General features: G+C 41.7%; 1 protein-coding gene and 1 long non-coding RNA gene across 10 annotated transcripts in view; one reads left to right on the forward strand and one right to left on the reverse strand.

Moving 5' to 3' along the window:
• Nucleotides 1–18,397, forward strand: part of DYM (dymeclin) — a 209,079-nt gene that overhangs the window by 97,788 nt on the left and 92,894 nt on the right. The window lies entirely within an intron of this gene.
• LOC135290582 (uncharacterized) lies at nt 6,850–8,330 on the reverse strand. The gene is made up of 3 exons (XR_010353346.1): nt 8,263–8,330; nt 7,070–7,222; nt 6,850–6,948 (listed from the first exon to the last, which is right to left on the reverse strand). It is a non-coding gene; the product is annotated as an uncharacterized LOC135290582 (long non-coding RNA).

The raw sequence follows: 18,397 nt of genomic DNA on the forward strand, positions 1-18,397 counted from the left end.
TGGCAGAAGTAAAGAGGGTTCAGAGTTTGAAATGGAGCTATTTTCCCCTTACTTGCCACAGACATTGTCTTAAATATTTGCTGTGCTCATTTCTCAAATCATAGACTCGAAGTCTGAGTTTTCCAAGCCTTTGAAATGTTCTGAAATCAGAGATCCTGGTGTAGTGTGAGATGCAGTTCTCTGACTCTCAAAAACTTGGTCTGGTTCTTACTGTGATACTTAATTTGCCACTTCAAAGCTTGATTTTGTTCTGTTTTATTCTATGGCTGTTTCTGCAGCCCAAAGTGAGATGTGTTCTTCTGGGTATATTAGGGGCAGGAGGCAGTTACTTGCTAGTCTCAAGACCTAAGAATTTCTCTTTCACTCATTTCATGCAGCTTTTTACAAGGATCCTCTAATATTTGGGAGCCTTATTGTTAATGTTTCTTGACCTGCATAGTTACAACATGACTTTAACATTGCTGCTTGATTTTTAGCTGTGATATTCTTATTGGAGGCAGACAGACTTGTTCTGCTGCTTGACACTGACGAGTGCAGAAAGAAGGCAAAGGGGTGAATGGCAGAAAACAGGGACAGGAGATTCTGTCAGAGTGGGAGATCATTGAGTCCAGTGTTGTAGTCCCCATCCCTGGAGATGTTTAAAAGCCATGAGACACCTGGGGACAGGGGTCAGTGGTGGCCTTGGGCAGTGCTGGGGGAATGGTTGGACTCAATGGTCTTCAAGAGCTTTTCCAACCTAAATGGTTCTATACTTCTATTCTGTGATTCTATAAATTAGACTGAGATCTCAGTGCATTTAGAGAATTGTAAACGTGTTAGTCTGGTAGGACAGCAGAGAGAAGGGTGCTAGCTATCCCAGCCATTGGCTGCTGGCAGAGTTGGAGCTGTATTGTTCTGCCTGGAAGTAATGTAAGGGTTGGTAGAGAAAATGGTCATGCTCATCAACTGAAGAAGCAAAACACAGAAAAAGAAAGGCAATAAGATCTGTATTATGTGTACTATGATATTCTTATATAGCCCAAAGACACTCCATGCTGTTGCTTTTAAGCTTCTGTCTTATTGTAGCCAGGCACTCAATATTATTATAAGTGGAAATTGTAATGAAGGAGGTGACTTTAGATTTGAAACAGAACCAGCAAAAACAAGAGGAGTATTAGGGAAAGAAGATCTTATTCTGGAGTTAGAAAATTGTACATCTGGACAATAGGCAAAAATGACCACCAAGACTGAAATTTAATTTGTTGCTGTGATCATGATTGCTTGTAAATCAAAAGACACAACTTTAAAAATGTATTAAAATCTCTTGTAAAGTGTCCTGTGGGACTAGGACATAGGCAGGCTGGAAGGAAGAGCCAGTTCCAGGAGCAGCCTGTCTCCTGTTAGACTTTACTGCATTTTCTTCTCAGAAACTTTACAGCCCTGGGTACCTTGGCAGGTTTAATCATGATTGAAGAAGAATTTTAACCTTATTTTCTCTCAAAATATACTAGATTTGCTATGAAGTTTCATTTACCAAGAAAAGCAGTACAAATACATGTATTTCTTAAGGGGCTGGTATTTGAGTAAAATATGGTTCTTCCTTTTTCTGCCTTGGGAATTCTGTTATCCACAATTACTAAACTTCGCCAGCAGTGATGGATCCAGTTTTGTTCCATGATGCCAAAGCAGAATATATATATTTATGCTCCTATTCTGCTTCACCATCAGAGTACAAGCATCTTAATCAGAAAGTGTTTTCTGCGAAGGAAAAACACAATAGTACTTTATATTACATGAAGTATTTCAGGGTATAGGTTTCTAAATTAAGTAGCTCTGAAACACTTAAAATCTGCTTAGCAATACAACTGAATAGACAGTCATAATTTAAACCTCACCAGATGCTCTAATGACTCCTTCCTTAATGTGAGAATTAATTCCATTTCCATGCAGGCTTTTTCCTAATCCTATTCTGAGCAGAGACAGCCAATTGTTTTAAATACTGAAGACTATTTTTTGTGAAAGAATGAGCTGGGAATATTCAATGTAGTGCACTTAAGAGCTCAGTAAATACAACTTCATCATGTTGGGTAATTTGTATCACATTCCAGCAAAGCATGAAAATTGTCAGATTTGTGTAAATCTATCACAAGCAGCTGCTGGAAGTTAAAAATAGAAGTAATATAGATGTTTCCTAGTAAGATCCAGGGTTCTCTTAGCGTTGGATATCCTCTGTTGTAGATTGTCCTGACTTTGAAATCCTTGCTTTCTCTGATCCCTGTATGGGCCGTTCACTGAAGAGTTGGACTCAATGATCCTTGTGGGTCCCTTCCAGCTCAGAATATTCTGAGATTCTCTATGCACTGCTACCATGGGTTTGTGTTTACTTACTGAGAGCTTTTTTATCAGCAGATTGCTGAGGATGGTACTGCACTGCACTGTGGAGTGCTGCTTATCTTAAAATTGTATTTAAATGTAACTGCATAGTGCGGGTATTCAGTTTGTCACTTAACACTGCAAGTCAGTTGGCATTAATTCCTTTAACCTATTTGGCAACAGCTTTCGTTCATTATATCTGGCTTTTCTGCAGCTTGCCTGACTGCTGTAGTATGTGTAACACTTGGAGGGTCTTCCTCAGATCAGCTGTGTTCTGGCATCTCCTCTCCATGTCATTCTAATAAAATTAGTGACAAGAAGAGGGCTGATCACTTCAGACAAATGTTTTTCCTGTAGCTTCATGTGTTGGAATGTTCACTGTTTCCTAAGCAGGCATATGCCACTAGAGGTTGCCATGCACCTCACTAATTAGACATGGACTTCTAACATCAGATGATTTCATGGGGCTAGAAACGCCATCCAGTTTTCCTTTTTTTGTACATTATCACCACAGCTGCTCATGTGCAGGGCTGTGTGAGACACTGAGACTTCTATTGCTTGCACTTGTGTTGATTTCTTTGGTAGTCACAGAGGTTTCAGTGAGATGCAGGGAATGACATGAGGAAAGAGACTTATGTAAATTCTCCTCATGCTGGTAGGAGTCAAATGGAATTAGAGAAGAATGTTTTAAAGGGGTACAGATCAGAGACCTCTGTAATTTGTGCATGCTGTGGGATGCAGTAGGTTGTACTTGGGTGTCATCACAGCCCTGCTGTACCTGCTTGGAGAGCAAAGTTGGAGACCTATGTACCAGCTGTAAACACTGTTTTTTTCTTTTTTTAAATAAGTTGTGAGTGGTGTCCTTAAATGTCAATGCTTGTAAAGTCTGACTGCACTGCTGTAGTTACTCACATCTGAGAGGAAGATGAAACCTTGAATACCCTTTTTACTCTTCAGTAAAAAGTCTTCATCTTTTTGTAGGGTTGATTATGTTTCTTAAGCTACTGTGAAAATTGCTATCCTTGATTATATATACTGCTGTATTTTAGAAGTTTCAGCTCCCCAACCAAACCATTTATTTGCTTTATGGTTTTCTGTGTTAGTAATTTAATTTCTTTGGTATGGTTTCCTCTTACAGAAGTCTGATGGGATTTTCCTGAGCAAAAATGTTTATGACTGTTGTTTAGGAAAAAGAGTACAGGATGTTACTTTAAACAGTGCTTTTTAAGCCCTGTTTATGCTGAACTAAAAATTGTCTTTAAGTTGTAATGTGTGAGTTTCTACAGGAACAATGAATTGCTACTGCAATGTATTTCGTACAATCCCAGAATAGTTTCAGTGGGAATCGACTCTAAAGCCCATCTCCTTCCACCTTCCATTCCATGGACAGGAACACCTTCCACTAGACTGGGTTGCTCAAAATGTTTTCCTTAAAGTAACTGTAAATAAATTTTTTCCCTATACCCAATACAAGCCTGCCCTCTGGCAGTGCAGCCATGGCCTGTGTGCTGTCCCTGCAGGCCTTGTCCCCAGTGCCTGGGCAGCTCTCCTGGAGCCCCTGCAGGCCCTGGCAGGGGCTCTCAGGTGTCCCTGCAGCCTTCTCTTGTGCAGGGGAGCAGCCCCAGCTGTGCCAGGCTGGCTCCAGAGCAGAGGGGCTCCAGCCCTGGCAGCATCTCCGTGCCTCCTCTGCACTGGCTGCAGCAGCTCCACGTCCTTGTGCTGCTGGAGCCAGGGCTGGGGCAGCTCTGCAGGTGGGGTCTCACCTGAGCCCAGGGCACAGGGGCAGGATCCCCCTGCCCTGCTGCCCACGCTGGGATCAGCCCAGGGCAGGGGGCTCAGGCTGGGGCAGCTCCAGCTCTCACCCACAGCACCCCCAGCTCCTTCTCCCAGGGCTGCTCTTGATCCATTCTCTGCTCAGAAAAAAAACGTGTGAATCTCGGTGTTTCAACAAAGAAGAAAAATGCTTATAGAGCAGCAAGACCTGTGTGATCTGACCTGTGTGTTAGAGGCCACATTGAACTGAAAAATCTGAAATTGTTAGTGTGTTAGTGTGATGAAATTAAAATTTGCCAATTGCTTAATAATGTCATTTAGCAATGCCAATAATGAGATGTAATTGCTGGCTCAAAATTTTCTAGGCTGCTCACATAGGAAGATAAACAAATTTGTCTCCCACACAACTTTAGGCTCTGTGAGCTTTCTGGTTTTCCTGCCTTTTTTTCTTTGATGTCCACAGTGCTTTTGGGAAGCTCTTTAGCAGAGAGCTTCCTCTACCACTGGAGAATAGCAGTGGGATAGTTGGAGCAGAGAACTAGTGAGATGGAGTTCATCAAATCAAAGGTGCATCTTAAGGGGAAAAACTTGTAAGCAAAACCCAGGTTGCTGCATTAATGCTTCAAACTTGTTTGCTTTCTAATTTAATTCTCATTTGGAAATATGGGCATAGTACAGAAACATTTCTTCTCATACAAGAGTTGTGATTTTTAAATTATAAGATTTGAGCTAAGTTGGCACCTGAGGTGTCTATATTGAGCAAATGGAATTAAGTGAATAGAGTATGCAGTAATTTTGTTAAGCTCATCATTCTGGCATCTTTCTTACAGCATGGCAATGAGTGAGGTTAAATTAGAGCAGTTTTTCAGATTAAAAACTTCCTAGAATTGTTCCAGATTTGGGAGTTGAAGTCCTTTGACACTAGGAAACCTTATTTGAAAGGCTCTTTAATTTCAGGGATGTCAGCTTTCAGTAATCAAAAAGCAAGATAACACTAGTAAGATGTTCAGTGATTGATTTATAACCTATGCATTTATTAACACATAATATGAAAACTGATTCCACCCTGCTCTGTTCCTTCTCTGTTGATACTGCTGGAATGTGTGGTTTGTGTTGCTTAGAGCTGCACAGCTCTGGGGATGGTGTGAAACACATAGTTTTGTATCACACCATGGACACCAGGAGCCTGGGCTTGGGTAGGCTGTAATGGTACTGTAGGAATGATCAGTAGGCAAGGGCTTTACAGCCTGGGTTCAAATCTTCATCTCTTAATTGGGCCATTAAATTAAATCTCAGTTTACTGATCTCTTAATCATACCAGAGAAGTGTTCACAATGGCAAGCCCTAGAGAAAAGAGACTGCTCCTGCTCCCACGGCGGCAGACATGGAGAGACTTCACAGGTTAAATTATAACATAATAAACGGTGAAGCTGCTTGGAATTAGTGCCCTGTGGCCAGAGCTTTTAAATACTGAGCCCTCTAAGCATCAGCTTTGTACTGCTCAATAGTGAACCCTCTGAGCATCAGCTTTCCCATTCCTTTTTTAACCAAAAGAAAAGAAGAAAGGAAGGAATTGAGGGTAATGAACAGTTTCACTAAAGCAGTGAAATCTGCCTCTGCAAATAACGTGGGGGGAATAGTCAAAAATGCCTGGTTTCTGATAATGAAACTCAAGTACCTCCAGTCTGAGCTGTTCAAGAATAAAACGTAATTTTTTGTCCTCTTTTGAATCACATACAGGTTGTGCTAGAAAGAAATTATTTCAGTGATAGTAATAACAACAATATGACTATTTTCTAAACTTTCTATATGTGATTTTTAACCTCAGGCTTATGTTAATTTCACTGTCAGTGCAGGAAGCCCCACAGCCCTACTCTCGAATTCTATGCTTTGGGGAACCTATTGATAGAAACAGTGGCCTTTAGTAATTCCTATCCCTGATTATTTCCATGCAGACATCATTTCACTGAGGTGAACAGGCAAAGAGCATTTCTGTGGGTATGGCTTCAGGTTATTTATCTGCAGCTTAACCAGCTTGTTTAATTTTATGTGTTTGCTGTAAAGCAGTAGCTGATGACCTGTTCATCCCAACAAACTTACCTTGCCATACAATACTTGGACTGGTGAATTTGTTACTTTGAAAAATCTGTATTGATTTTTCTCCCTATCCTTCACCTGGGTGGTATTTACCATGTGCTGTAAGATACAGGTTATGGCAATAAATTCTCTGCAGAATGGAAGACTGCAACTGACTAGATGACTTTGCCTCAGAAATAAGAATTAAAAGCCTCAAAGACAATTTAGTGCTTCTTAACTTTGAAATAGTTTGTAACATTTTTGTTCAGAAAAGAAAGCATTTATTGTCTAGCTTGGATATAAAATGGCTTCCCTCTGCCAGAGGGCAGGGTTACATGGTATATTGGGAAGAAATTCCTGGCTGTGAAGGTGGGGATGCCCTGGCACAGGGTGCCCAGAGAAGCTGCGGTTCCTCCCGTGTCCCTGGAAGCATCCAAGGCCAGGGTGAATAAGGCTTTAAGCAACCTGGGATAGAGGGAGGTGTGTCTGCCCATGGCAGGGGGATGGAATGAGATGATCTTGAAAATCCCTTACAACATAAGCCATTCTGTGATTCTATGATAAAATTATACTCTGTTTATGAGAAACTGTTTTATAATGAGATTTTTTTTTTTTACCCCTATGTAGTGCAGCAAAAGTGGTAATCCCGTTTTTATTAAGCATTCCAAGTAGAGTGAAAACTAATGTCTTCTCAGAAAAAGGAGCTCCATGATATTGCCATGCTCAGGCCACGTTTGAAGGAGGACACTGTGGAAATGGAAGATCAGGCAACTTCAAGCCCCTGAGCCTGAGCTGTGCTTTTCACCTGTGGGCTGCTGGTAGCCGAGGTTGTGTGTGCAGTAGGACACCTGGAGACTGTTTGAGTCACCTGGTGAAACCTTGGGCAGCTTTGCCTTCTCTTCCTTGAGCTGTCCACAGGCACAGGCTCCTACTCTGTGTGCAGTGTTTTTTATACCCCTCATTCTCTTCTCTGTCACTGTTACTCCTCAAACCCACAGAGGGCCTTGAATCCCTGGGGTGCCTTTTATTGGGAGACAGAAACGATTTATAGAGATTTCAATAGTGTTTAATAAAAGAAACATATGCTGGCCTTATTAGTAGCTTGTTGACCTAGATTAGCTGTGGGGAAGCTTATAAGCTGATCAGCCATTCCAAAATTGGGAGGTGTCATTGCAATTAGTGGGAAAGACTGTGACAAAAGGGAAGACAACAATTGTTCTGACAAGGGAAAAGAGAATATTAGTATCAAATGGGCTCTTGCTGGCATGACTTAGGGATGTAAATAGAATGAAGTTAATTTTTTAAGAGGAAAGAAGCATCCTTTGTTACTGAGAATTGAGTGTATTTGTGGTAAAATGTACTAAAATGCTGCTTTAGTTATGTTAACAGCAAGAGCAGTACCCCATGTGTGCTTGCCTGGTTTTGCCTGTGTGTAACATATGGAGATGAGGTTTTAGGCTGATATCAGCTGTTTCCAACATGGAAATATCATTGAACTTGGTTTAAGCCTGGTTGAACCTGCTGGGGATTCTGAGTGGGCATCTGATGGGACAGTAATACCCTCGTTCCCCATCTGGCATGAGCAGTTGAGTGCCCCACATGCCATTGGAAGTGTTTGTAGCCCAGGACCCCCAGCTCACGGGTCATGGAGGCTCCCCAGATGGACAGACTGGATCAGTGTGAGCCATGGAGGGATACTGGGGGAGCAGTTGCTTCTCTCTGTGTCAGGGTTTTCTCACATAGAGCAGAGCAGTTAAACTATTTTATCTTCTGCTCTGCAGTTAATGGCCACAGGACTCCTTAAAAATGACAGTTTGATTGCTGATTTAGCTTAAAAAGGTATTTAGTATCAAAATATGCATCATTCTGATGCATATTTTGTATAAGCTGGTTTGCCCTTCCATGGACCACTTTTTGTGTCTCTGCTGACTTGTAGGCAACAACCACCAGGATAATTCTGTGATTGTTGGGGGGAAAGGCACTACTACAACAACTCATTTGTCCTCTACCATCCAGAAGACTGTGTGGTATTTCAGAGTCTTACAAACTGCAGGTCACTACCTGGGAGGATGTGTGATTCAAACCAGCATAGAACTGAGGTGTGTTGAAGCCTTGAACCCTGTTTCAGGGCATCCAGAGCATTGCATGTGTCACACAGAGCTGGAGTTAGGAGGGAGAAGGCCCCATTGTGACATCTTTAATTATTATGGATGGCCCTTTCATCATTGCTGTGCCACATAAATTCTTTGTAAACAGTATAACTTGATAGAGTGTTCAAACTGGGGAATTAAACTTTTCTTTTTTGGTATAACCTTGAAACTGTTGATCTTGTGAATCTCTTCTGATAGAGAAGAAGAAATATCTGAGGAAGCCTGTAGAGAAATAACTATTTTTGTGCTAGACTTCCCATGTTGTTTTAGAGATGAATTTGCAGAGTAGACTGAGATTTTTCTGAGTTGTGTCACTTAAGTTTTCTGTATGTTTAATGCTACAGGAAGCAAAAATGAGAAATCAAGTAGGATTATTTCAGTCCTGCTATTGCAATTTTGATTTCTTCTAGCTGGAAAAAAAATTTAAGGCCGCTGGGATATTTGCTGGGTTGTGTCCCATTGTATTATTTGAGATTTGGATGTCTAATGAGAGGGTCATAGAATGGTTGAATCAGAAGACCTTAGATATCAAGATGTGATCTTTATAGCTTTTGTGTTATAAAAAGACTATTTTAAACCAATAAGTTTTCCTGCATAAGATTTTTCTGAGATTTAAAAAACCAAGGGAATTCTGATAGTCTTTTAGAAACTATTATTTGCCATTCTAGTAGAATCCTATAAACTGCAGTCTTGTCTTCTCAGTTTGTTTTGAATGGAACCTATTTATGGGGCAGTGTTCCTTAACAGAAATAGAGGTGACTCAAGAAAATTACTTGCTTGAACCTGTAATTTATCCTCAGTTGCAGGGTATTTGGCTCATTAGTGCTTTATTCTGATACAACATGTACTCTTTCCTGTTTAGAAATTTTCCCTTTAGAAAAAAAAACGTGTTCTGTGATCTGAAGAAATGAATAATGAACTTTTAAGGATTTATCTGACAAACTAAACTGGTTCTAAGTAAACATTAGTATGGAACAAAAATGTAGCCAAAAATATAGCATTAATTATATTTTTTTTCCTTGTCAGGCTGCTGCTTAATTCACATTTTAACTGATGTCATTATATACGTCTAGTGTTTTTCCAGCTCTGCACTGCAGTGAACTAATGTTCCTCTCCACTTGTGTGAAGTCAGGACAGGTATGAGTGGCTGCAGGGAGGAAAGCAGGGCTGTATAATACCCAACTGACCTGTGTGAGTGCCCTCCAAATGCCTCCTTCCTTTCAAGCACATATGGAAATTTTCAGTTCTTTCAGACCCCACACTTCAGTGAGGATTTTCAAATAGGCTTTCTAATGGATTTTGGGAATAGAAAATAACAATCTATGAAATTTCTCAGTCTCTTAAGTACTCAAACTGAGGTATTTCCTACCACCATGTATTTTCACTGGCATTTTTGTGGCTCTCAAAGACAATATTGCACATTGAATCATCTGACATTTGTAAATGGAGGGTGAAACTATAGGTACAGGCAAAAGAATCGGGATTTAACAACTTTAATGTGCAGCAGGTCTTTATAACCATTGAATGACTCAGCCTATTTAATGGTAATGGCCTTCAGTGAGTTTAGGAAATAGCAGGCTTTTAGGTAAAGTAAATGCACTTAGTTTTGTAATGAATAAACAAATTTACTATGAAGTTTTGTACAGACGTGCTCCTGTGACTCATTAGTTGATGGATGGATGATGGATGGATGATGGATGGATGGATGGATGATGGATGGATGGATGGATGGATGGATGGATGGATGGATGGATGGATGGATGATGGATGGATGGATGGATGGATGGATGGATGGATGGATGGATGATGGATGGATGGATGGATGGATGGATGGATGATGGATGGATGGATGGATGGATGGATGGATGATGGATGGATGGATGGATGGATGGATGATGGATGGATGGATGGATGGATGGATGGATGGATGATGGATGGATGGATGGATGATGGATGGATGGATGGATGGATGGATGATGGATGGATGATGGATGGATGATGGATGGATGGATGGATGGATGGATGGATGGATGGATGGATGGATGGATGATGGATGGATGGATGGATGATGGATGGATGGATGGATGGATGGATGATGGATGGATGGATGGATGGATGGATGGATGGATGGATGGATGATGGATGGATGGATGATGGATGGATGGATGGATGGATGGATGGATGGATGGATGGATGGATGGATGATGGATGGATGGATGATGGATGGATGATGGATGGATGGATGGATGATGGATGGATGGATGGATGGATGGATGATGGATGGATGGATGGATGGATGGATGATGGATGGATGGATGGATGGATGGATGGATGATGGATGGATGGATGATGGATGGATGGATGGATGGATGGATGATGGATGGATGATGGATGGATGGATGGATGATGGATGGATGGATGGATGGATGGATGGATGGATGATGGATGGATGGATGGATGGATGGATGATGGATGGATGATGGATGGATGGATGATGGATGGATGGATGGATGGATGGATGGATGGATGGATGATGGATGGATGGATGATGGATGGATGATGGATGGATGATGGATGGATGGATGGATGGATGGATGATGGATGGATGGATGATGGATGGATGATGGATGGATGGATGGATGGATGGATGGATGGATGGATGGATGGATGAATGATGGATGGATGGATGGATGATGGATGGATGGATGATGGATGATGATGGATGGATGATGGATGGATGGATGGATGGATGGATGATGGATGGATGGATGGATGATGGATGGATGATGGATGGATGGATGGATGGATGGATGGATGGATGGATGGATGATGGATGGATGGATGATGGATGGATGATGGATGGATGGATGATGGATGGATGGATGGATGATGGATGGATGGATGGATGATGGATGGATGGATGGATGGATGGATGGATGGATGGATGGATGATGGATGGATGGATGGATGGATGGATGATGGATGGATGATGGATGGATGGATGGATGATGGATGGATGGATGGATGGATGGATGGATGGATGGATGGATGGATGATGTGTGGGGCAGTGGGGGTCCGACACCGCTGCCCTCGCGTGCCGTGCCCTCTGTTGGGGCTGTCTCCTGATGCAGGATTTTCCAGGTTCAGGCAGACAGAGGAGATGCAAATGCCTGTGTTAATGAGGGTGTCGTAGCATCCCTGTAATCCCATGCAGAGCCTGTGAATTATCACAAGTGTCTAGCCAAAGGATAAAAGCACAGGAGGTTTCCAAAACAACATTCCCATAGTAGCATCTCTTAAGCTGCTGGCGATATGTGCCTTCCAAGTAACCAGTGCATCTGGGTGACTAAAGCCTTTGCCTTTGTCTGAAACATCAGAACTGAATAGACACTTCCCCTGAGCTCTTTTAGATCTTTTTTGCTTGTGGGTCATCAGTTATTTCTGTCTGTTTTTAATATATAAATCCTTTTGTTCTTTCTGATAGAACTTCATCTGTACAGAAGTAATTTTGCCTTTTGTAGAAGAATCTCATATATTTCTCGTTTTGTTTTCAGTCTATCAGACAGCTCCAGAACTTGTTTGGCTTTCATTTCCTTGCTCTCCTTCACTATAAATACTTCCATGCATAAAGATAATACTCCTCTCATAAGCCTGTCGTGTACATTTGGCCAGTACTGTGACAGAGTGCTGCTTCAGGGCATGGGAACTTACATCTGTGACACATTATCACAAATAATCGCTTCTTAAGCATTTAAATAATTTTCATCCTTTTCTATGTTGTTATGGCACCTTTAACCCCATGGTGACCCCTCGCCGCCAAACTGCTGTTTTGCAGTAATGTAATTTAAAATCCTGTCATCACTTTATGATGTAAGATATAAATTTAGGGATACTTGTATCTGAAATGTAGGCCTGCAGGAATTAAGTATTTTTAGAAATCTATGAGAATGTTACTTAGAAGATGCCATTAGCTGGGGATCAGGAAAGAAGGAAAATGTCAGCAGTGGAAAAGGATCAAATCAGAATTACTTGAGAACTGACATATTCATGTCCACAGGGCCTGGTAAAATACATCCAAGGGTGCCATGCGTGTTGACTTGTGCCCGTACAAGACTGCTGTGTTGGATCATATCTGGAAAACTGCTTCCAGGCTTTGGGCCCCTAGACATAGCAGAGGGGCTGCCAGACTGGAGGGAGTTCTGTGGAGGGCCACGTGATGGCTGGGAGCTGGGAAGGTGGGCACTGGGCTTGTTTAGCCTGGAGGAGAGAAGGCTTTGGGGCAAGGCTACAGTAGGGGGTTCACAGAAAGGGTGGGCAGCATTCTCCTGTGTATGAGAAGGCTGTTGAGAAGATGGAGCCAGGCTCTTTATACAGAAGGGTGTGGGAGGAAGATGAGAGAGAATGGTCAGGAGGTTCCAGGCTGAGGGAAAAATGCAATTTTTCATGGTCGTGGAAGAATTGGCACAGCAGCACAGGGAATTTGTAGAGTCTCTCACCCTGGAGACTTCTGAGACAACCAGATAAAACCCTGCTCAGGTGTGGATACAGTTTTAACCCTGCTCTGAGCAGAAGGTTGGGCTAGAGTCCCCCTAAGCTTTCTTTCAAATTAGTTATGACTCTAATCTAAGAATAATAATTCAAAAAATACTTAATCTGTGTGAAAAATTAGGAATTTCTTAAGTAGTTTAACTGTGCTAACACCACAGTGGCAGAAACTTGCCCCAAAGAAGCCCAGAACATCTTTCCATGAGCATGGGCATGTCAATCTTTCAAAGTGTTCTTGGTACTGAAAAACAAGTAGATAATTAGATTTCTGCTGTGGTTCATCAGTACCGTAGTTCATCGTGTCATCAGTGGCACTGTACTAAACACAAATGAAAAGTTCAATCAAAAATTCTATTTTTGCATGATGTATATGATGTATTTTACTGCAAGAATCACAGAATCCCAGACTGGCCCATGGTAGGAAGGGATTGTAAAAATCCATCTCATTCCAACCCTCCTGCCATGGGCAGAGGCACCTTCCACTAGACCATATTTGCTCCAAGCCCTGTCCAACCTGGTCTTGATACAGGCAGAGAGATTATTTTCCTTTCATATCTTTATGCCTTGTGAAATAACATTAATTGGTGATATTTCAGGCAGAATAGAAATCGGTTCTCATGGAGTGGATGAACTAACAAGTTTTATCATATATGTGGCGTTTGAGTACAGAATGTATTTTGCTTGGGTTTGTCTTTGGGAACAGAGGAGTAGTGACTAATAGGACTTCCTAGAACACAAGTTATCAAACATGAACAGTAATGCGTGTCGTGACGTTCTGCCCACGACTACAGAGGTAGTTTAATGTGTTGACTAACATGTGCTAGTTTAATTAGCTTATACTTTCATTTATTTTTCTTTTAAAGACTTTCATATTGGCTTTCCTGTAGAGTCGTGTTGTAGCATAGCTGCCGTTTGAAAATACAGTGATTAAGTCTTCAAGCTCAGGGAAGGATGTTATTTGCTGTGCATTTTTAAAATTCTGCCACAGAAACAATATGACCTAAATATTTAATCAGGCTTAGTAGAATTGGCTTTTTTTATTGCTGCAGATTAATCTAGTTTCTCTGAGCTAATACACATGGCATGTGTGTCTTCAAGACCTTTCTTTTTCTCAATAACGTTAAAGATTTATAGCTCTCATAAAATCTGGCATGTGCCAAGAGGAAGATTATGAATTACAATTACTTAAACTGGGAATTTTTCTTTTGAATCCTGTATATGCTGTTTCAGCCTAAGCTGTATTTGTAGAGGGGTTAGTGAACACTGGTTTTATACCACTTTTCTATACCCTGCCTGACTTACTTCCTTTCTGTGTCATTTAGATGTTGGCCTGGTGCTGTTTACATTTTTGCCTTTGCCTATTTTAAAATAACAGTTGTTTCACTAGAGAAAATATCAGCTTTCTAGTTTAAACAAATAAGTGGCTTTGCATGTTTTGCTTAGTGCTGTTGTCTTGTTCAGGTCTTAAATTTCGGATGAAAAATGAATATAAATGTATAACGAATTTCCGCAATTCTTGTTTTCAAACTCTTATTTTTGCTAGGTGTTTAGTCTGTGGTTGTAGCCTTATGTTGACTGCTTGAATTAATGTGAAGTTTGAGTTAAATATTAGAAGTGATATGATCACCTAACCCAAAATAATTTTAGTGTCCAGTTAGGATGTTTAAATTTTCAGAGAAACTTAGGAAGAATCTTCAGCAAAGTCTTATTTATTTGTTGGTTTTGACTATCTGCTGGTTTCACACAATTTTCTTGGAGGGCTTCCACATGATCTGGGGGATAACTAAAGCTCCAGGAAGCTGTGACATCCTTTGGTCCGTGGCATTCCCAGAGGGAAAACCGCATCCTGGCATGCATCACACAAGTAAAACCAGTTGGTCAAGGGAGGGGATTGTCCCACTCTGCTCAGCGTTGTTGCAGTGCCATTTTGGGCGCTGTATGCAGTTCTAGGCACACCATCTGAGAAAGATGTGAAGGTCCTTGGATGCTTCCAGAGAAGGGCAACAAAGCTGGTGAAAGGGCTGGAAGGAATGTCCTGTGAGGAGCAGCTGAAGAGTCTAGGCTGGCCTAGTTTGGAGAGAAGGAGGCTGAGGCACAGCCTCATTGCTCCCTGGCAGCAGCTTCCTGGGGAAGGGAGTCACCTTTTCTCCCTGGGATCTAGTGATAGGGTGTGTGGGAATGGTTCAAAACTGCCCAGGGGAGGTTCAGAGTGGACATTAGGAAGCATTTTTTTACTGAGAAGTTAGTCAAACTCTGGAACAGCCTTCCTAGAGAGGTGGTCCATCATGGAATCTCAGCATGGTTTGACTTTAGTCTTGTATCATTTCAATGCCCTGCCATGGGCAGGGACACCTTCCACTGTCCCAGGCTACTCCAAGCCTTTTTTACAGCCTGGCCTTGGGCATCCCTTCCAGGGATCCAGGGGCAGCCACAGCTGCTCTGGGTACCCTGTGCCAGGGCTTTAGCATGGTTTAACTTGGTCATCCCTGAACTGGTCAGGCAGTTGGACTAGAAAGTTGTAGATCCCTTCCTGCTGAAAATATTCTTTTCTATTCACATGGCAACCTCCACCTTCCCTCTGGCTCTCCACATCAAACTCCCATAGATTTTAAAGTGTGCCTTTGATGCTCTCGTTTAGCTCCTGTCATCAGAATACCTTTAGTGACTGGGGTAAGAAAAAGAAAATAATATTTTTCTTTACATTTATCAAATCTGCACTAAATTGCAATAAGTGTAGATATACTGTGTTAATTTTTGTACGTGTGAAGAAATTGCGTGCTTGCCCTACATGTGTCTGGCAGTCCAGCAGTGATCAGTGAGTAGAGGGTCTTAGCCTTCCTTTTAACTACTTCTGGTTCAGACAAATTTAAAAAGCTCTCAGGCAGAGGACCAGAGCTCCAGGATTATGGAAGATTGTGATAAATGGGTGAGAGTATTCTCACAGCACTCAGATGAAGGCATTCTCCTCTTGATGAGAACAGGCTGCCCTTGTAGGGTAACAGAGGAAAGGACAGCTCAGAAGTTGGGGAGACTTAAAAGCAGGACCAATTATGCCTTTGAGCAAATTAACTTTTATTTTTCTTTTTCTAGGAGGTTGATACAGCTGACTAATATGGTTTATTTGGGGTTTTTTCCCCTTTTTTTTATTTTCTCTTATATTTTTTTTCTTTAGCCAATACTGCAGCTTGCTCCCTGCCCTCTCAATTTATACCAGCTGCTGGGCAAGATTAGACAGGGCCATGATCAGAGAAGGAATCACTAAGGGATGCCAGAAACATGAAAAGAAAAAATTCTCAGGTACCAGGTCGTTTACAGGCTTCTTCACAGATGTCAGGTTCTCTGTGCTGTCTCTTACAGTATCAAATTACTTTGGGTATATTTTTATTCCAAAATTCACATTATTGATGGTTAACAAGTGAGCATTTTTATGGTGGTTTTGGTGTTTTGTTTAATTTTTGTCTCTTTAAATTCTCCATCCTCAATGTGTGGTAGAGAAAGTGAAAAACAAACAAGAAACCTACAAAAATACCTATGAGATTAAATCCTTGGAGCCTTCTAAATGCTGCTTTCTGACTTCATAAAGACTGGATTTGGTGCTTTGCCATGATGCCTGTCAGTTTTGAGCATCTTATGTTACCTTAAAGATGTTGTTGGGTTTCCATGTTTATGTTTCCATCCAGCTGATATTCTGTAATCACAGAGGGTCCCAACTGATCCAGTATGAGAGATGGGAACTACCAGACAGAAAGGGTCCTGGCTCTTTAGTCTCCAAAATACTGATGCTTACCTCTGTTGCCTTGGATCTGAAAGTTTTGGGTTCTGTGGCTTTCATGGCTGTTAAAAACAATGAACTTTACTAACCTGAAGTTTTGATGGTGATATGGAATTTTGTTCATAATATAAATTTCTATTGAATGTCACTGTGTATTTTGTGTAGTGAGAAGGCAAGAGAGGAGTTTCATTATTTTCATTACCATAAATAGAGTGATAGGTACTGTTATATACGAATAGCTACCTTTTTTTGGTTTGGATAACTAAAGTCTACCCAGATTTCCCTGACAGAGTTTTGTAACAAGACACTCTTCCTTTAAGCTTTTAGAAATGGATACTGTCATGTTGTCATATCAGAATTCAAAATGTTGATCAGATGGCTTTCTATATAAGGAGATTACAGTCTTTTGAAGTGGGATTTTGTAGTGTGAGCTGCAGTTTTGGTTTCCAGGTTAAACAGGATACCTGAATAGCACACATGCACACACACACATCCCTGAAATCAAGCATGATTGTCTTTATTTTTTGCAGTAGTGTTTTTCAAAAATTTCTGTACTGCATTATAGTTGAATATCACCTTTGGCTATAAAGCAAAAGAAATGTGGCCCATGAAACATGCAGAAAACACACATTTCAGTAACATGTAAAAGTAGATGTACCTGGAAACTTCATTTCTGGTGGATCAAGTAAGCTTATTTCAAACTCACAAGCAGTCAGTGAAAGTTGATGTCAATGTCTCTTAATGTATATGGTCTTAAAGGAACTCTGCTCTTAAGCCTTGATTTTATTCAGATTTACTTCAGAGGACTTAATAACAGAAATGCTTAGTCTTCAATTTGATGTAAGTTCTGCTGGTCAAAGCGGCTATGAACAGTCATGGAGTAACAGGATTGCATTGCCCTTGATGTGAGTTTAATGACAAACTTCTCAGTAGACAAGTCCAGCTTTGAAAATAAGAATGGCCTATGGAGGGCAGTGCTGCTGACACTGTGTCACCCTGGGTGTGTCTCCAGAACCTCTGGGTGATGTTTTGGCAAAACTTCTCCTCCACCACGTACCGTCACCTCACCCTGTTGGTCAGTTAAACATAAATATGGTGATGGTAATTACAGGATCAAATCCTGTTCTTCCCATCTATGCTGAATGTTGACAGGGGTCAAAGATGTTACCACTTTCCTGTGGAGCCAGCCTGGCAGAGCTGGGGCTGCTCCCCTGCACAAGAGAAGGCTGCAGGGACACCTGAGAGCCCCTGCCAGGGCCTGCAGGGGCTCCAGGAGAGCTGCCCAGGCACTGGGGACAAGGCCTGCAGGGACAGCACACAGGCCATGGCTGCACTGCCACAGGGCAGGCACACATGTTGGGATGTTGGGCAGGAATTGGTGTCTGGGAGGGTGGGCAGGCCCTGGCCCAGGGTGCCCAGAGCAGCTGTGGCTGCCCCTGCATCCCTGGCAGTGCCCAAGGCCAGGCTGGATGGGGCTTGGAGCAGCCTGGGACAGTGGAAGGTGTCCCTGCCCATGGCAGGGGGTGGACTGGATGGGCTTTAATGTCTCTTCCAACCCAAACCATCCTGGGATTGTACAATGGAAGACCCATTCAATTTCTTGATAAATCTAACAAGACTGAATAGCTGGAACGAGTTTTCTAGTAAAAGGCCTGGTTAATAAAGTAAATGGTAACAGTGGACTTAGAACCATTTAAATCTTCAAAGCATCATCATTATGCTCTTTATA

This window comes from Passer domesticus, chromosome Z (assembly GCF_036417665.1).
Source record: "Passer domesticus isolate bPasDom1 chromosome Z, bPasDom1.hap1, whole genome shotgun sequence".
Lineage (NCBI taxonomy): Eukaryota > Metazoa > Chordata > Aves > Passeriformes > Passeridae > Passer > Passer domesticus.